This window comes from Pezoporus wallicus, unplaced genomic scaffold (genome assembly GCF_028554395.1).
Source record: "Pezoporus wallicus isolate ANWC-B61680 ecotype Strahan unplaced genomic scaffold, APGP_CSIRO_Pwel_v1 contig_2997, whole genome shotgun sequence".
NCBI classification, from domain to species: domain Eukaryota; kingdom Metazoa; phylum Chordata; class Aves; order Psittaciformes; family Psittacidae; genus Pezoporus; species Pezoporus wallicus.
The window spans coordinates 1,799,258-1,816,769 of NW_026637066.1; positions in this window are offsets into that span (position 1 = coordinate 1,799,258).

Sequence of the window (17,512 nt, forward strand, 5' to 3'; positions counted from 1 at the left end):
GTAAAGAACACTAAGTCATAATAGAGACATAAAGATTTATTTTTAAATACAAATAATATTGAAATACACAGTGAACAAATACAACTCCTAAAACAACATAGGACATAATACTATTCTAATCAAAATTAGAAGTGCAATATTGTAGTTCATGCAACATGTCCACAGCTAATAGGAGCTACTGGCAATTTTTGAAATAAACTTCCTCTTGCAAATTGTTAAATTGCCAAAAAAGGGTTTGGAACTACTTTAAGACAACAATTTGCATTAGGAAGTACTAGACCTATGGATTTATAAAATGCAAATGTCTTGCTTTTTTTTCTCTGAATATCCTATTTTTCCTCTGAATACCTTTGAATATACTATTAAAAGACTGTATCCATCTGAAAAAGACTGTCCATTTAAATAACCTAAACATACCCTAAATCCAATAAAAATCATAGGCAATAGACAAAACTAAATCATTTCTCAAGCTACATAATTCCTAGCAATAATTTGTTTTGGCTACAGATGACAAATATAAAGTGACCTTTAGATCAATACAAAGCTTCAATGTGAGAGGTAGTATGAATAAAAAGTACTGGAAGTAAACAATTGTTTAAAACAAGCAAAAGAGTAAGGTTATGAGAATTCAGAACAAAAATTACTACATTTTTTTTCTCCAAAATGAGTTAAAAGGTGATAATAATGCTGCCATTATATCCACATAGAGGAACTCCAATTTCAAACCAAGATTTTCAAACCTTATCGGTTTGCCTGCAAGTCTGCCACTCATCATACCACGGGTATTTTTCTAAGCAAGTAAGGACTCTCATAACGGGAGCACTATGTGATAAGAAGACTGAACTGATTTGAGAAGGGGATGTGAGGAATACTTACGCTTAGGGATTCCCTGGGGATCAAAACATTTCAATAGCCTCAAAGCACAATACATGAGCAAAGCAGAAATCTCACATATACAATGAATTTTTTTTTTTAGTAGCCTGGTTGTCACTTAGTTTTGTCCAAGTTACAACTGAGTCAACAACTATTCACCTAAGTACTTTTTTTTTGTATATATGATAAAATCCTTGGTAGCAGTAGTTCGTAGCAGTTCTTAGGATAAGTATTATCACTTGCATATGAAGCAAGTGATATACATATGAAGTATCACTTGCATATGAATCATAGAATCATAAAACAGTTAGGGTTGGAAAGGACCTTAAGATCATCAAGTTCCAATCCCCCTGCCATGGGCAGGGACACCTCATACTAAACCATGGGACCCAAGGCTCTGTCCAACCTGGCCTTGAACACCGCCAGGAATGGAGCATTCACAACCTCCCTGGGCAACCCATTCCAGTGCCTCACCACCCTAACAGGAAAGAATTTCCTCCTTATATCCAATCTAAACTCCCCCTGTTTAAGTTTCAACCTGTTACGCTTTGTCCTATCACTGCAGTCCCTAATGAAGAGTCCCTCCCCACCATCCTTATAGGCCCCCTTCAGATACTGGAAGGCTGCTATGAGGTCTCCACACAGCCTTCTCTTCTCCAGGCTGAACAGCCCCAACTTTATCAGCCTGTCTTCATATAGAGGTGCTGCAGTCTGATCATCCTTGTGGCCATCCTCTGGACTTGTTCATATGAAGAGCATATGAAGCAAATGAGAAATGAGAGTTGTTAACAAACATGAAATACTGGTGGCAGTGTGAAGAAAAAGTGTTTTCACCAAGTATTTCTCTCAGGTCTTTTCTGTGGTCTCTTGCAGTGTAGAGGATTAAACTCACGTTAAAGGAATTAACAGACAAAACCTAACTTTTAGAGGTCTTAATCTCAAGCCCATATTCACTAAAAGCAAAGAAGCTTCAGTGGAATTTCATAAGACTCAGCACATGCAAATGTGAAGCAAGCGTTACTCAGATTTACTCTGACAAGTGACAGAATATGGCCCCAGATCAAGTTTGTAGGACACCTCCAGTAAACTGCAGTGGTCGAACCCAATGAAAAATCAGGTGTGACAGGAAGCAGCTGAGAAGAAAGCTTTAAAAGCCATTACATATCTGATTTGGCTGTGTAAAAATAGGGCAAAGTTCAGTTCAGATAATTCTGCTATTTTGTTGTTACAAATGCTTTCTGCCACTACTGCAATCCATACAAGAATGAGAAAGACCAGCAAGGTGAAGATGAGGAAAAGATGTTGGATGGAAAAAATGGCTTTAAACAGTTACTGATCTAGATCTACATTTTTCAAATTTAAAATATTATTTAGATGGACTGTGCAACTAAGTATAGTGTTACAAGTCAATGACATATATCAAAGCATACATAAGTTAATCAGTACATTGACAACTGTGAAGTTCAGACCTTTCAGTGCAGTCTTCAGTTGCAAATGATATTTAAATTATAGGAGCCCAATTTCAACAGTTTTATTTCTTCCATAAAATCTATGTGTATTGAGATTTGTCAAGAGTTGTGGGGAAAAAAAAGAGCAAAGTGTTTTAGAAAAAAAACCACAACAGTTGACTATACTGAATTAAAATAATTTCTCTGACAATTGCTAGAAAGCATGTTTTGAATGAGGGACTTAAAGTTTGCTAGACTGAAACATTAGGTAACATTTTTGAAGGAATATGAAGCAGGAAATTTCAAGATGGTGAAGTACATCAAGGTGAACATTAAGTTAAAGAAGAGCTGAATAATTTAAAAATTCAAACTCCTAACATGAGTTCCACGAGTTGTGATTAGTGAGTCTCTAGAAAACAGAGGATAATACTTTTTGTCAAGAATAGAGCACAAGTAGTGAATAGGTATGGCCTCAGGAAACATAAGAGTATTGATTAATCAACTGTGCCACATAAACTTTAGATTAGGCAGACATAGCCTATTATTTCTACAGTGGAGATAAATCATTCATTTCTTCCTATAATCTAGCTTTCATCATCTGACTGTATTGAATCATGCTACTAGAGACTATGTCATTACCAAAATTCACCAAATGACCAGAGATTGATTAATTCTGGTGTTACTTAAATCCAAAGCCCCAAGTGTCTTATGGTATTTTGCATTTATAGAGCTATGATATATAACTTACAAAACTAGAAACCACCACACACTGAGAGCCATTTGTAGTCAAGTACTGCAGACAAGCCAAAACCTCCAAAATCTATGTTAGGAAGACATTGTGTGATAACCTCTTTTAAATGCTATAAGCTACTATTGATCCATTACTAATCCAGCAGCTGCATAACCATGCTACTTATGCTATATCATTTCATTTATGTGGTTTCAATATCACATCTAAGTTCCAATTTTATGTCACATACTTAATGAAATTTGTGGAGAAAGTTTGATCTAGCTTGAAGCAAGGATATTCTGCATCATGACAAAGAAAGTCACTCTGATATGTGGGACATGAAGGATCTCGTACACTAATCAAATAATGTATTACAAAAAAATATCCAACCTACTAGATTAAAGTATGTTTTCATCCTACAAATAACTGTCAGACATAATTTTAAATGATTCCTTTTTAAAGCATTTCTTGTCAGAATGAAAATCATAGACTTCATTCTTCATGGAATAAATTTCACTTTGGATGGTTTATTTTAAACTATTATGTTCAAGATTCATGAACAAAAATTTCACAGGTGTCAAAATAAATTGACTATACAGCTCTCTTCTGTCCTTTTCATGCAAATATTCATCAGGACTCAGGCTGAATCTTGAAAGCTGATCCAATTGCTTTAACTTCAGAGAATCCTATCACATGGTAATGGACTTTCCATTTTTCAGAAAACAAAGTTCCCCCAATTCACAACCTGTTTTCCTACACACAGCATGGCAGAGAGACTGCAGATCACTGCAGAGACACCTGCAAGCATCAGGGGACTTCCTTGAGCACAGCTCCATGGAAGCTAACACAGTTATCTTCCTTCCAAAAATTAACTGAAAATCCACATAGATCACAGTCTGCTGTCTGGTTTTAGTCTACAGCTGATCTCAGAGATGCACTAAAAAGACATACTCAGTTACCTGGGAATATGGATATACAGAAACATACTGTACTGAATTTTCACTGTAAAAAAGCCTAGTAATTTTTACTAAAACTGGAAGGGATAAAGATGAGGCATTCTGGGCTCTTGCTCTATTACACCACTCTGGACTGAAGTGGTTTAGCATTTTTAAGGCCATTCTGCAATTTTTACAGGAAAGGAACAAAAAAACATACCATGGTGACATCCATCAACTTCAATGAGTGCAGCGAGACTAACCTGGATCTTCAAAGGTTAGGCATTTCTTTTTATCTGTCACTGCTGTCCTCTAGAGCACACTCACTGATAGTTTCAGTATCCGCTCTAGCAAACTCTTCCTCTGCATTCTGGCCACATGTGTGTCCTGATCACTTCCAGGGTGCATCATGCCCCAAGTTTTTATGGTCACAGCCCACACTGACCTGCTGCCTGCAGAGGCAGCAAGTGCCAAAAGCTCAGACCCTATCAGCAAGTTTGAGAGGGTGTCAGACACAGGAAGATATCCAGCATTTCATAGAAAAGGAATTATAGCTGGTAACAGTCACTGCTTAAGGAAACATGTCTTCTACTGTCCTTCCTACTCCCCATCTTTGTGTTCTGTATCAGACATGACAGGCAACAGAAAACATCTTGTTTTACAGTACACAGGTCCTGAAACACTCCATTTCCCAGCAGCATTTCTCACTATTTTACCATTGAAAAAGCCATATGGAGTGGGCTACTAATCTACATAATGTACAGCAATGTTTATAAAGGCTGCAATTCACTTTTTTTGAAGACAAGAATCCTCTCTGACTGCAAATGTCAATCAAACTGGTTACATGCAAATACCTATGAGACACATACTGTGTTTGAAGAGGAACTGAAGAGCATTAAGTTTTTAATGTGACCAAACATGAGATGTCTTTCCCTTACCAGATGCTTCCCAATCAATTATGGTGGACACTTGCAATAATCCAGAGGGAATTTGCAAGACATTCTTCCCTAACTTGCCTGTCCATTCTCACCTTCCAGTTCCTTAAGCCTATTTGTTGTGTGCTGCTTCATATTAACCAGCTTTACAGAACAAGACACACACTGTGTTAGAAGTATCAGCAAAGAGGGTCCCAGCATGATTCAGAACTCTCAGACCTTTTAGGACACAAGTTGACAATACATAAAGCACTTCAGAAGCAAGAGCTTGACTATGTCTGCCCGTCCCCCCCATTCTGGGATTTGCACAGGAATCCACCTGTTTTATTCTTCTCAGCTGATTCCTGAAGTGCATGACTTGACTCAATTTAACCATTTCTCTCCTGTTAAAACTTTATCAGGAAAACACCTTCCCTAATGCATCTTATTTTGGATGGCAGTTATGGTGCTACCTGTACCTGCTACTGATTTATATTAGAGAACTGACTTCTGGGTAATTTAAAAGATACATTTTTGAACTAAACAAAATACCATGGATGAACATATATGTGAGCCAACCCAAGCATTCAGGTTATGTCAGACTTGCTACCCACTCAAATTAATTTATTCATGTGCAATACCTACAACTAAAATTTCTTGGAGTTCCTGCACTGAATTAAGTTTTCCTAGCACACAAAATCTGCTAGACTAATTTCAAACTATGCAGGTAAGACCCTAAAACAACAGCTAGGTTGTGAGAGAACATGATGCTGCTCCAGTCTTGACAGCAGCAGTATTTCAGTTTAACTTTATTAGTAGCTACACTACTACGGGTAGGAGACTATAGGAATTTTCAGTATTACATGTTCTATAAAACACTCTGAGTGTCTTCTGACAGAGACCCTCAGAGTTCTCATTACATGCTGAGAATAAGAAACACAAATTACAGGGCACTTAGGTAAATTCAGTTAAAAAGAGATCATGAGTTTATCAATAAAAATTATACTTCCGACCTGCAGTTGATTGTCCCGTAACACAGAAAACAGTGGAGAGGTGGGGACTGAGTTAAAACAAGGTCAGACGTGTTTACCTTGTTGCAGCAGACAGATAGCTAAAATTTGAGATACTGCCGTAATGTCAGCACGTTTCCTTATGCTGATCAAAGAAGCCTGGAATTAAAATAGGCTTTAGTGTACAGAAGAGATTTAATCTGAAAATTAAGTTCTGTCTTATCAATGTATTAAAAACCAATTTACCTATGCTTACATACAGCTATTTTTAATATTAACAAGCACAATTAAATTCTCCCGTCAGAAGTAATACATATTAAGTCACAGTTCTGCTCCCAACTGTTATATTCTCTAATGGGAGCCAGCAGCTCCAGGGCATGTACAAAACCTACTATTGAGGGGAAACCCTTACTGTGTTGGGTCCAGAGAGTGCATGTATGCTCTGCAGAAGAGCAGCAAGGACATAACTTGACCATCAGGAATCAGTAAAAAACACTTCACATAATCCCTAAATATCCAAAACACTAAACCATTAACAGTTACAACATCTTTAGACCCATTTTCCAATAAATTCTATTTCCTGCTAGCTTCAGTCTCTGAACCACCTAGTACTAGCTTGATTTCCGCTATGTCATCCCAAATCTCCCATTTCAGACTTTTCATACCTAACTAAACAAGAGCTTTAGCTTCTGAAAAAAACAAACCTCCTTTTGTCTTAGGTGGACTTAGGCAGCTCCCACTCCCCTAAAGCTTTTCTCTCGCCCCAAGATACAGTTAACCTTCCCACAGGCATTTATTCATCTTGAGTTCAAGGATAAGCAGCTGCAGAAGGTATTTCACCGCATTTCTGCCTTGGGTTTTTCCATGTTTGTGCATTGTGTAGAATAGGCACTTAGGGCTTTCATAAGCATCAGATTCACTCTTGGTGCATACTACAAAGACTCTGAGATTGCAGCTGACAGGGACCTTCAGCTGAGCACAAATAAAAGCACTCATGAACAAATGCATAAACCCCTCAAATTCTGGACAAATTCTAAGCAGAGAAAAACATATTCAGGGAACCCCAGATGTGACAATCATTCAGCAGGGATACAGTGTGTTACTGTCTGAACAGATCAGAATATGTTTTTTGTAGCTTTTTTTTTTTTTTGAAGAGGTAAAAAGAATGCAGTCACATCTTGAGCATCTCAGTCTTTTTTTTCTTTTTTCTTTTTTTAAATACCTAAAAATACCAGAATGCTATTTTGCCTTTCAAAAACTGCTTAGCTCAGAAAAAATGTTTTGCATCTGTTCATATGCAATAATATGCAGCAGCTATGCAGGCATTATCCATTCAATATTTAACATATTTTACAACATAATCTGCAACAGCCAGCATTTATTTTAAATAATATTTCAAGTATGTTACTAATTTAACTTGATTATGCTGAGCGGAACACATTACATGTAAATCAACAATGATTTACATTTAACAAAAACACATATATAAGTTTTGAAAACACAAATATACTTGATGGATTTTTCCTCAAAAAAGCTTAGTTCTCCTAATAATATCACATAAATCATAAGTGATGGATATTAGGTAAATCTAACAGACTACATAGGGCCAAGTTTAATTAATCCTAGTTTACATTGTCTGAAATCTTTATTAGCTACATTGACTGAAGTGATTGCAAATCACTTTGAGATTCACTTTCAGATTAGTATGTTTTTGAACTTAAATGCTTGCTGCAGGAGACAGATTGGCAGTGTTGGCTTTACTGTAGTTTTCACATGTCTGGGCAGATCTTAAAGATGTGACCTCATTTGTAGCCAGCCAGCTCATTACTTTGAGGTCACTTTTTCATCCCATACGGCACTAATACATTTAATTTCTCAGAACAGTTGTCTTTTGAAAAAAAAACAAATCAGCACAAAATGAACAGAATATAAAAATTTTCAGTATGTAATTTTGCTCTGATTTTCATCTGTACTTTTTTATAACTGGAAATGTAAGCTTTAGGCAACTGCTGCATCTTTTTGATGTCTTCTCTTGTTTAAGCACTGTTTCCCTGATTGACAGCCTTCTTCGATCTCATGAGACCCAGTTTTGTAGGCTATGCACAGATCTCATCTTCTGATTTTAAGACAAGTCTTCTCCATGAAAGGAGGCTGTAATCATAGCTGATCATTACTTTCGTAATTGCAGCTGCAGAAGTTAAAGGACTACAGAGCTTTTAGAAAAATGTGGCACCTCATACTTCCCATTTCAGATTTGTAGCACAGTATCAATTTAAATCCTAATTTAAATAATTCCACTGGGGGGCTTTAAATACAGAGAAGTTTGGCTCTATATTGCTAATAGAGATAGTTCTTTATAGCTAGTACTTTGTTGAAAACTGTGCTAAAGATGTGATGGGGCTACAGAACTGATGGACAGGGGTAGAGCAGTTGATGTCATCTATCTGGACTTGTGTAAAGCATTCGACACTGTCCCACACGACATCCTTGTCTCTAAATTAGAGAGACATCAATCTGATGGATGGACCACTCGATGGATAAAGAACTGGCTGGATGGCCGCACACAGAGAGTTGTGGTCAATGGCTCAGTGTCCAGATGGAGACCAGTAACAAGTGGCGGCCCTCAGGGATCGGTGTTGGGACTGGTCTTATTCAACATCTTTGTCGCTGACATGGACAGTGGGATTGAGTGTGCCCTCAGCAAGTTTGCCAATGACACCAAGCTGTGTGGTTCGGTTGATACCCTGGAGGGAAGGAATGCCATCCAGAGGGGACCTTGGCACGCTTGTGAGGTGGGCTGATGCCACCCTCATGAAGTTTAACCATGCCAAGTGCAAGGTCCGACACTTGAGATGGAGCAATCCCAGGCACAGCTACAGGTTGGGCAGAGAAGAGATTCAGAGCAGCCCTGCGGAGAATGACTTGGGGTGTTGGTTGATGAGAAAATGAACATGAGCTGGCTTCAGTGTGCGCTTGCCAACCGCATCCTGGGCTGCATCAAAAGAAGAGCGACCAGCAGATCGAAGGAGGTGATCCTGCCCCTCTACTCTGCTCTTGTGAGACCTCACCTGGAGTATTGTGTGCAGTTCTGGTGTCCTCAACATAAAAAGGATATGGAACTGTTGGAACAAGTCCAGAGGAGGGCCACAACTTCTTTCCTGTTAGGGTGGTGAGGCACTGGAATGGGCTGCATCAAAAGAAGAGCGACCAGCAGATCGAAGGAGGTGATCCTGCCCCTCTACTCTGCTCTTGTGAGACCTCACCTGGAGTATTGTGTGCAGTTCTGGTGTCCTCAACATAAAAAGGACATGGAACTGTTGGAACAAGTCCAGAGGAGGGCCACAACTTCTTTCCTGTTAGGGTGGTGAGGCACTGGAATGGGTTGCCCGGGGAGGTTGTGAATACTCCATCCCTGGCAGTGTTCAAGACCAGGTTAGATGAGGCCTTGGGTGATATGATTTAGTGTAAGGTGTCCCTGCCCATGGCAGGGGGGTTGGAACTTGATGATCTTAAGGTCCTTTCCAACCCTAACTGTTTTATGATTCTATGATTCTATGCCAAAAATCTCTAAGAAAACAAATAATAAAACTTTAACTTTCAGCAAGTCTAAATTGCAACTCTTCATTCCATCGAAACAAGACTTAAAGAAGATTCTTATTTAAGTAAAATCAAATTATGATCTTAAAGTTGGATGTATATTAAAATGACATAATGCCATAATACTTTGTGTTGTCGTCATTATGTTTTGCAGCCTGCACAGAGCAATGACTGTATTTTTCTTGGATGCTGATTTCTAAGCTGATTTTATATATTGCCCTCACTGAGGTTATACATCTGCCTTCCAAATGTTGAATATTTTTGCTCTTCATGTATAGCATTTACTTCATACTTTCCCTGTGGCTGACTCTTCTTCAAACATTCAGACAGTGAACTGTATACATGACTGTACCCACAGTGCTATACATTAGTACCTTTATATTACAACTCTTATCAATTGCCATGAGTTCCGCCAAACCAATTCATTAGAGTACACAAAAAATAACGTTCTTGGCACCCAGCAATCTGAAATTCTGAGTTGAATTCATTCCCCTAAATCTGTTTAAACAGCATTCAGAACAGTCATTTTCTTTAAACTTTGGACTAAAAAATTTTACACCTAAATCCTCTTTGTAAAGGAACATGCCATCAGCTTTCAGTGCATTCTGAGGATGTTCTTATCATATGTTAATTTACATAATGCATGATTGCTATAAATAAAATAAATTCAATACCATCCCCTAATGAAAGCTAAAATTTAGGAAATAATTATTCTTTATTTTTAGCTGTAATTATATAACCCTAATTAGTTCTAATTCCATGAGACAAAGGAATCTCTACATGGTGTTGTGGATATCCCTGCCAACAAAAATTCCGTCAAATTAATTATCTTCAAATGTAATTGTGTACCTTTCCCCAGTTGTTAGTTCTGGGCATGCGTAAAATGATGTAGAACCCTTCAGGATTCTAGCTTACTGTAAGTCATACAGCCACAGCCGCCTGCAACTGTTTTAAAGCTAGTTACAAAGATGAAAGAGCCAACCTTTCTTAATAATGCCAAATGAGTTAAAAAGAGACAATAGTCACAAACTGTTGCTTGGAAAGGTCAGGCTGGACATCAGGAAAACAAGTTCTTCCCTAGAATGGTAACCTAGCAGTTTAGAAAATTCTACTCAAATATTTCTGTAATTTCTATTCCTTGGATATTTTCCAATCCTATCATGGCAAGGCTTTGAGCAATCTGATCCAACTCTGAAGCTAGCCCTGATTTGACAATTAAGGTCCAATAGTCCTACGTGTCCATTTTCAACAACTCTTCTATTATTTTATGGACCCGCATACTGCGTCTTCAATTTTCAACAATAAGGGTCGAACAGGCATGCTGGTTGGTCTGGTTAATACCTTTCAAACTAATCTTTACAAGTTTAAATTGCAAGTGCCTCTCAGTACATGGACTAGAAGACCGAAAAAGCTGCAGGAGTATCTTTCCTCTTACTGTGATCACACAAAAGAGGCCAGATTTGCAATTAAAATATGAAGAATGTGAAAAGCAGGTAGTATTGCAGCCAGGATGGCAATCTGTTGAGAGCTGTATGTGCAGGTACAGGGGGCTGGTTTTTATAGATATTATCTGTCCTGATTACATAGCATGACTTTAACTTTTCCTCTTCCTGAAATCCAAATCACCAGACATTGTATTGGCTAGATAACCTGGGGAATAGAAGAAAATCTCTCTGGTGATTATACATTGGACCATGAATAGCATTTATCTGCATACTAGTAAGAGAATGATTTCTCTTGCATTCTATAAGATGTGAATGGACTTCCCTTAAAGTACTTAAAAACCCTCATCATATTGTGAGAGGGAGAGATATGCAAAAGCCCTGCCAACTTTTGTTACTCAGTTTGATCCTGCTGCTCACTAAAACAGCATCAAAAAGAAGCTGTTCTTGAAAATGTGTTTTGCCAGAAGCTACAGAACAGTCATATTTTAAATCACTGAGTTCAGAAACAAATTCAGCAAGTTTATGACTTCTTTCTCCTGCCTATACTGTTGTTGATGGTCCTTTAGTAACGCACCTGGTGATAGTCATCAAGGATAATCTTTCAAACAAAACTCATGCTGAAAGAGTGAAGATTTTTCTTATTAGGTTTTCCATGGCATTTAAGTAATCTGAGTAGCTTCTAAACTCCTGAACTACACCAAGAATTGTCTACATCCACATGTTCACTTCGGAAACAAGGAAAGTTTTTACCTTTTTTCCCTTCCAGCTATCCAAAGTAGAGCGCTGCTTACACCACATGAATAAAACATTCCTTCCCTCATTTCTTATGTGCTGCTTAGAAGTTATCTATAATACAGGAACCCAATAAGTTGATTTTATTTATACAGTATTTCCATAGAAGCTGATTTAAAGAATTTACTGTTACTGTGGAGCAGTTCCTTATCTACTGTTCCTCTCTTTAAAAGCATTCTCTATTCAAAAAATTATGCTGAGCACATTAAACTCTCTTAAAAATTTTAATTTTGCTTTCCCTGGATTTCTAAGCTTACAGTTTGGAGAGAGTTTGCACTATATACTGGTCAGCAACTCGATGCAGTCATAGCTACCAGCTACCGAGTTCCACAATAGCTATGGGACTCCACTGGAGGTCATTTTTAGGATTGTGTTAACCAAGCATAGGATTATGTCATAACTAGTTATCCTGATTTTAACTTAAGTGGTTTTTATTCCCAGGCCAGCAGGTTTACATTATAATTTATTTTCTTAGGAGAGATGAACATGGGATGTTCCACATGAGAGCAAATAGCTGCCAAACTGTACTGGGGTACTTCCATCTGAGCCGCTTACTCATGTTGCAACAAGGTCTGTAAATCTGTTTGAAAAAAAATCTCAGAAATAGCTGGATTTGGAGGGAAGCTTTAAGATAGATACTGAGTAACCTCCCTGAAGAACAGACTCATTTACCACTCATAACCACCTTGATACAAAAATCCAGAAGGGTAACATTGAGAACAAGCAAAGAGAGGTGTCAATTCTACTAATTTTGCTCATTATGTTGGGAAAGCACATGAATGTCAGTTAACCTTGTTTCCAAACATCTGCAGGTTTAAAGTGAGCACCCTCTTACCAAAAAAAAAAAAAAAAAAAAAATCTCCAACCATATCAGTTTCATCTAATTCTGAATGCCTACACTCATGTTCAAACCCAAAGTCTTTATTCATTTGAAGGTACATTTAGCTGCAAATCTGAAGTGGGGGTTTCATCCCTTGTCATCTTTGTTATCTACTAAGTAGTGACAGAGTGTAAGCTAGTTAACTAGTCTTAGAGATGACACTAAAGATCAGAATTCTGCTTTGCAGATGCTTTTTAAGAAATCAAGCTGTAGCAGAGATTTCACAGGCACATTGATTTGTTAAATTATACAGGTAACTGGTGAATATAACTCCATGAATAATTATGATTAAAATTACTTGCAAATATGACATGATATCCATGGAAAGAATTAGTTTTTTCAGGGTCAGTCCTCTTTAAGATATGCTTGTACAAACTGTTTTAAGTAGAGATGAATTGTCCTCAAACTAATTGTGGAAGGGCATTTAATGTGGTGACAAGTTAGAGAAAATAACTCTGCGGAAGGCATAAGCTGAAAGATAAAATGAGCCAAGTTGAACATAAATTAAGGGCATCTGAACCACAGCCTCACCGATCTACATCCCAACTACAGCAAAGTATGAACCTCTGAAAGACACTAAAAAACCGAGGGTAGAAGGGTTGGTTCAAGGAACCTTGGCTGTGAGACTTGAATAAGGAGTATTTCAGGATCTGCTTTTACTTTTCCAGAAAGATGCAAAGACAATTTTTGACCTGTCAAACTATCCTTCCCATTTGTATCCATCTTTTTAACTGGTACATAGTTACCATGCGCATGTAATATTTAAAGGACTTTTCCTTTTGGAGCCTTTCCAATCTGTTCATAAAAATCTTGTTTCAAATCTTTTAAAGTGAGATTTTGAGTATGTAATTACTTTTCTAACAAAGCAGGAAAGATGTTTTACTACCAATCACACAGGAATGTCAAAGAAGTAAGTACACAAAATAATAATCTAGTTCATTTAGTTATTATGGGAAACACATGTAATAAGCAGACACAGAAGTAGTAAATTAGTCTGAAAGTTCACACTTTGGTTTTTTAAAGCATCGAGGAATTATATCAGAGACATTAATACATTTGCAGGACTTGGTGTAATTTTCTAAATTCACAGAAAAATAAAGATTTTCTTATAAGTCAGTTAAGAAGTATGAGCCTAATTCAGCTGCTATGAAACAAAATGCAGAGATTTACTATTAAGAAATTGAACTGTCCTCTCAAGAATTAGTACAGAAACATAATGATATTACTTTAGAAAGTGTCTAGCAGCTGCTCTCAATATTCTTGCTTTTGGTATGATTTTTTATGATGTTGCCAACAGCTGCTCTTCTAGTACACAGTATGCCTGTCATCTGTCTATAAAATGGTTTCATTTCTGCATAAACAAGGAACATTTTGATCTCAAAAATAGGACACAGACAGCAGTCAATAGAAGAAGATTAATGGAACCTGTTTTCGATAAAGAAGTAGTCATTACTTCTAGCTCATCTGCTTGTAAATTTCTTCATTGCAGTAACTGTGTTTTGTGTTTGAAATTGGAATGACTCCATTGCAATTTTCATTCGCAGATTGTTGGACTTTTGGCTGAGTCTAAAGAGGGAATCTGCCCTTTTTAATTGTGAGTAACAGGCTATTACTTTCTAAAGTGTCATAAAAGAGCAGTGCTGGTTAAGGAAAGGGCTTACTTACTTTAAGTGCTCTGCACTGAGTGCTCTGAGATCCATTGCCCCATCAGTACCCAAATTACAGTGATTCTTACAATTTTCCTTGTGAGTGGTCTTTTACAGGGCTGAATTCTAACAATTTGTTAGTAGATTACTATGGTAAAATGATCATGTTAGTAAAAAAGTCTATCACTGCCAGTGACATAGTTCTTAAAAAGTAATCTGAACCATGGCAATGACTGGAAAGCTAGGGCATGATGCAGTGACAGGGTTATGAACTATGCTACCACTCAGAAAAGAAATTTCATAATGATAAAAGGCTTATGAGAGCATTTTTATGAAAAAGTTCATAGACACCTGTGTGCAGCAGCAGTGAAAAAGCAAATGTTCGGAATAATTAGGAACAGAAAATAGAACAGAGAGGATCATTATAGTACTATATAAATCTGGATAACACCTGTAAGACACCTGTGGTTTGGTTCTTTTGTCTCAGAAAGATTACAGGAAAAATGGAAAAATGGAGAAAGAGACAAAAACGATGATCAAAGACAAGAAATATCTTCCATGAAGGGAATGCCTAAGTGAAATAGGCCTCCATAGCCTACACTGGAAAGAGGAATGAAAGATGTCATAAGAGGTCTATAAAATTATGACTAGCAAAAGACGAGGTGAATTCAGCTTGACTCAGCTGAGGCACTGCATGGACAGTCATTTGCCTGGCAATGATCACCTCAGTACTTGACTGCAGACTCCGAAAAAGAATCCCAATGAGTGGTCAGGTCAGTATAGAAAACCAACACTTCACAAAAAGAAAAAAATAGAACACAAAAGATGTTTAGTACTGGTGGCTAAAGCAATTTCTTTTATCTCTAAGGCAGGATGTAAATGACTTGCACCTTCCACCAATTTGTGCCTCAAAGAAGAAATTACCCTGTCAGGTTTAACACCTTTCATCTTTATCGGTATGATGTTTTTTTTCTAAAAAAAAAAAAAAAAATAAATTTCTGGGAAATATTATTTCAGGGAAAGGTTGTCTGCAACTATAATTAAATGCATTTCTTAACTGCAGTATGCTATTTGATACTATTTACTTCCACTTTTTAGCATTTCAGAATATATATGTTTCAAACTAAAAAATATCCTAATTCTCTAAAATGCAATGGGAAGACTTTGATTTAAAAGTTAAATATTAAATACAACAGATTACTTCAAGCAATTCGTGTACATTTGCCAGTCTTATGACTCATGTTTCCACATTGTTTCATTTAAATTGTTGTGACAGTTCTGTGGCCACACTGAAATAGAGGGAATAAAATAAGTATTTGTATGTCATTATCAGTGCAAGAGCAGAATGACAACAAACAATCAATCACTTGCAGCTGCTTCATTCACTTGGAAAAAAAAAAATCAGGTAAAAAAGAATTGCATTTTTAAATCACTTATTTTAATTTGTTTCATTAAAGGAGAATGAGAGGGACAACTATACTTGAGGATGAAAGAGGAGTATCTAGCCTTATGTTTCAAGGCAGAATACAAATGCAGAGATACTTGGGGAAATAGTAATAGCTTGAAAGGTAAAAGAATAGTGCAGATTCAAATACCTTTATTCAAAACAACAGGATCTAGGCTTTCAGAAAGTATAAGAACTTAAAACTTTTAATGATTAATATAATTAAGAATCCAGGTAAGTGACAAGACAGTACCAAAGATCAATCAATAAATCCCATATTTAAATGCATAAATGTCAGCTGCATGTCTATATTCTGATTTAGAAATACAGATTTTAAAATCAACTATCATTGTTTAAGCCCAGCCAGTAACTCAGCACCATGCAGGCATTCGCTCACTCCCCTATTCCTTCTCGGCATTCGCTCACTCCCCTATTCCTTCTCCCCCAGGGTGGCATGGGGAGGAGAGCCTAAAGAATGTAAACCCCACAGGTTGAGGTAAGAACAGTTTAATATCTAAAATAAAGTAAAATATAGTCATAATAAAAATAATACCAACAATAACAATAATAAAAAAACAAGAGAGGAAATGAAAACACAAGTGATGCACAATAAAACTGCTCACCACCTGCTGCCTGATACCCAGCCCAATCCAAGCAGTGACATGTCAGTTCTGGGTTACTCTCCCCAGTTCACATACTGGGCATGATGTGCTGTGGTATGGAAAACCCCTTTGGCTAGTTTGGGTCAGGTGTTCTGTCTCTGCTTCCTCCCAGCTTCTTGTGATCCTCCTCACTGGCACAGTGTGAGACTGGAGAGTCCTTGATCGGGGTAAGCATTACTTAGCAACACCTGAAACATCGGTGTGTTATCAACACTGTTCTCAGGCTGAAGCCAAAACACAGCACTGCATCAGCTACTAGGAAGAAAAATAACTGTTACGGCTGAAACCAGAACATCAACAGACATTTAAATTAAAACTCAGAACCTAGAATCCAGACAGAAATCTTAAGTTTTATTAAATATCCCCATGTGGGAACCAGCCTCTAAGTCATATTCACAACTTTGAATTTTCTTGTATTTCACTAGCTTAAGCTTATTTTTGGGTCCTTATAAGGACCATATCCAACAACTTAATTCTGCTACCAGAGTGGGGTGCTAGAAAAAAAGAGAGAGTTTGCTTGCTTTTTTAGAAGATAATGTACTCCCACAGACTGGCCCATGACTATGGAGGAGATGACCAGAGGAACTCTGGACTATCACAAACCTTGTAATTTCCTGCTTCAGCTGTGAAATGTGTTCCTGCAATCTGGCTTTGTATCAGACAGAATGACATATAGATCAGTCAGACTAACATATCTATTTGTGCACATCAATAGTACAATACAGATACAGAATACACTTTCCAACTGCATGCCTTTCTCTCTCAGGAGAAAAAAAGTGAAATAATAAGCACGTAAGAGATGGTAATCAATTTTCTTAATGCATTACTTGAAGGCACTCAGGCTTAAGAGGTAAGAACAGCAAGAGTGGATGAAGCCTGTATTAGCAGAGTAGGATATCGAAGCAAATGGTAGAGAAGATACTGTTGCACTAACACCTTCTGATAAAAATTATTAATTTCTGTGAAATGAACATTCTGTGCTCATGCACTAAGTCTGCCTGTTGGTTTGGTTTTCCCTTAATTTCTGTTTTTTTTTTTCTGTGAGTTATTTCACTAATACCTTTTGCTTGACTCAATGAAGCTCTGGACAGCTGTTAGTCAAACTATTAAACATTTCCCTCAGTTCTAAGGTTTAA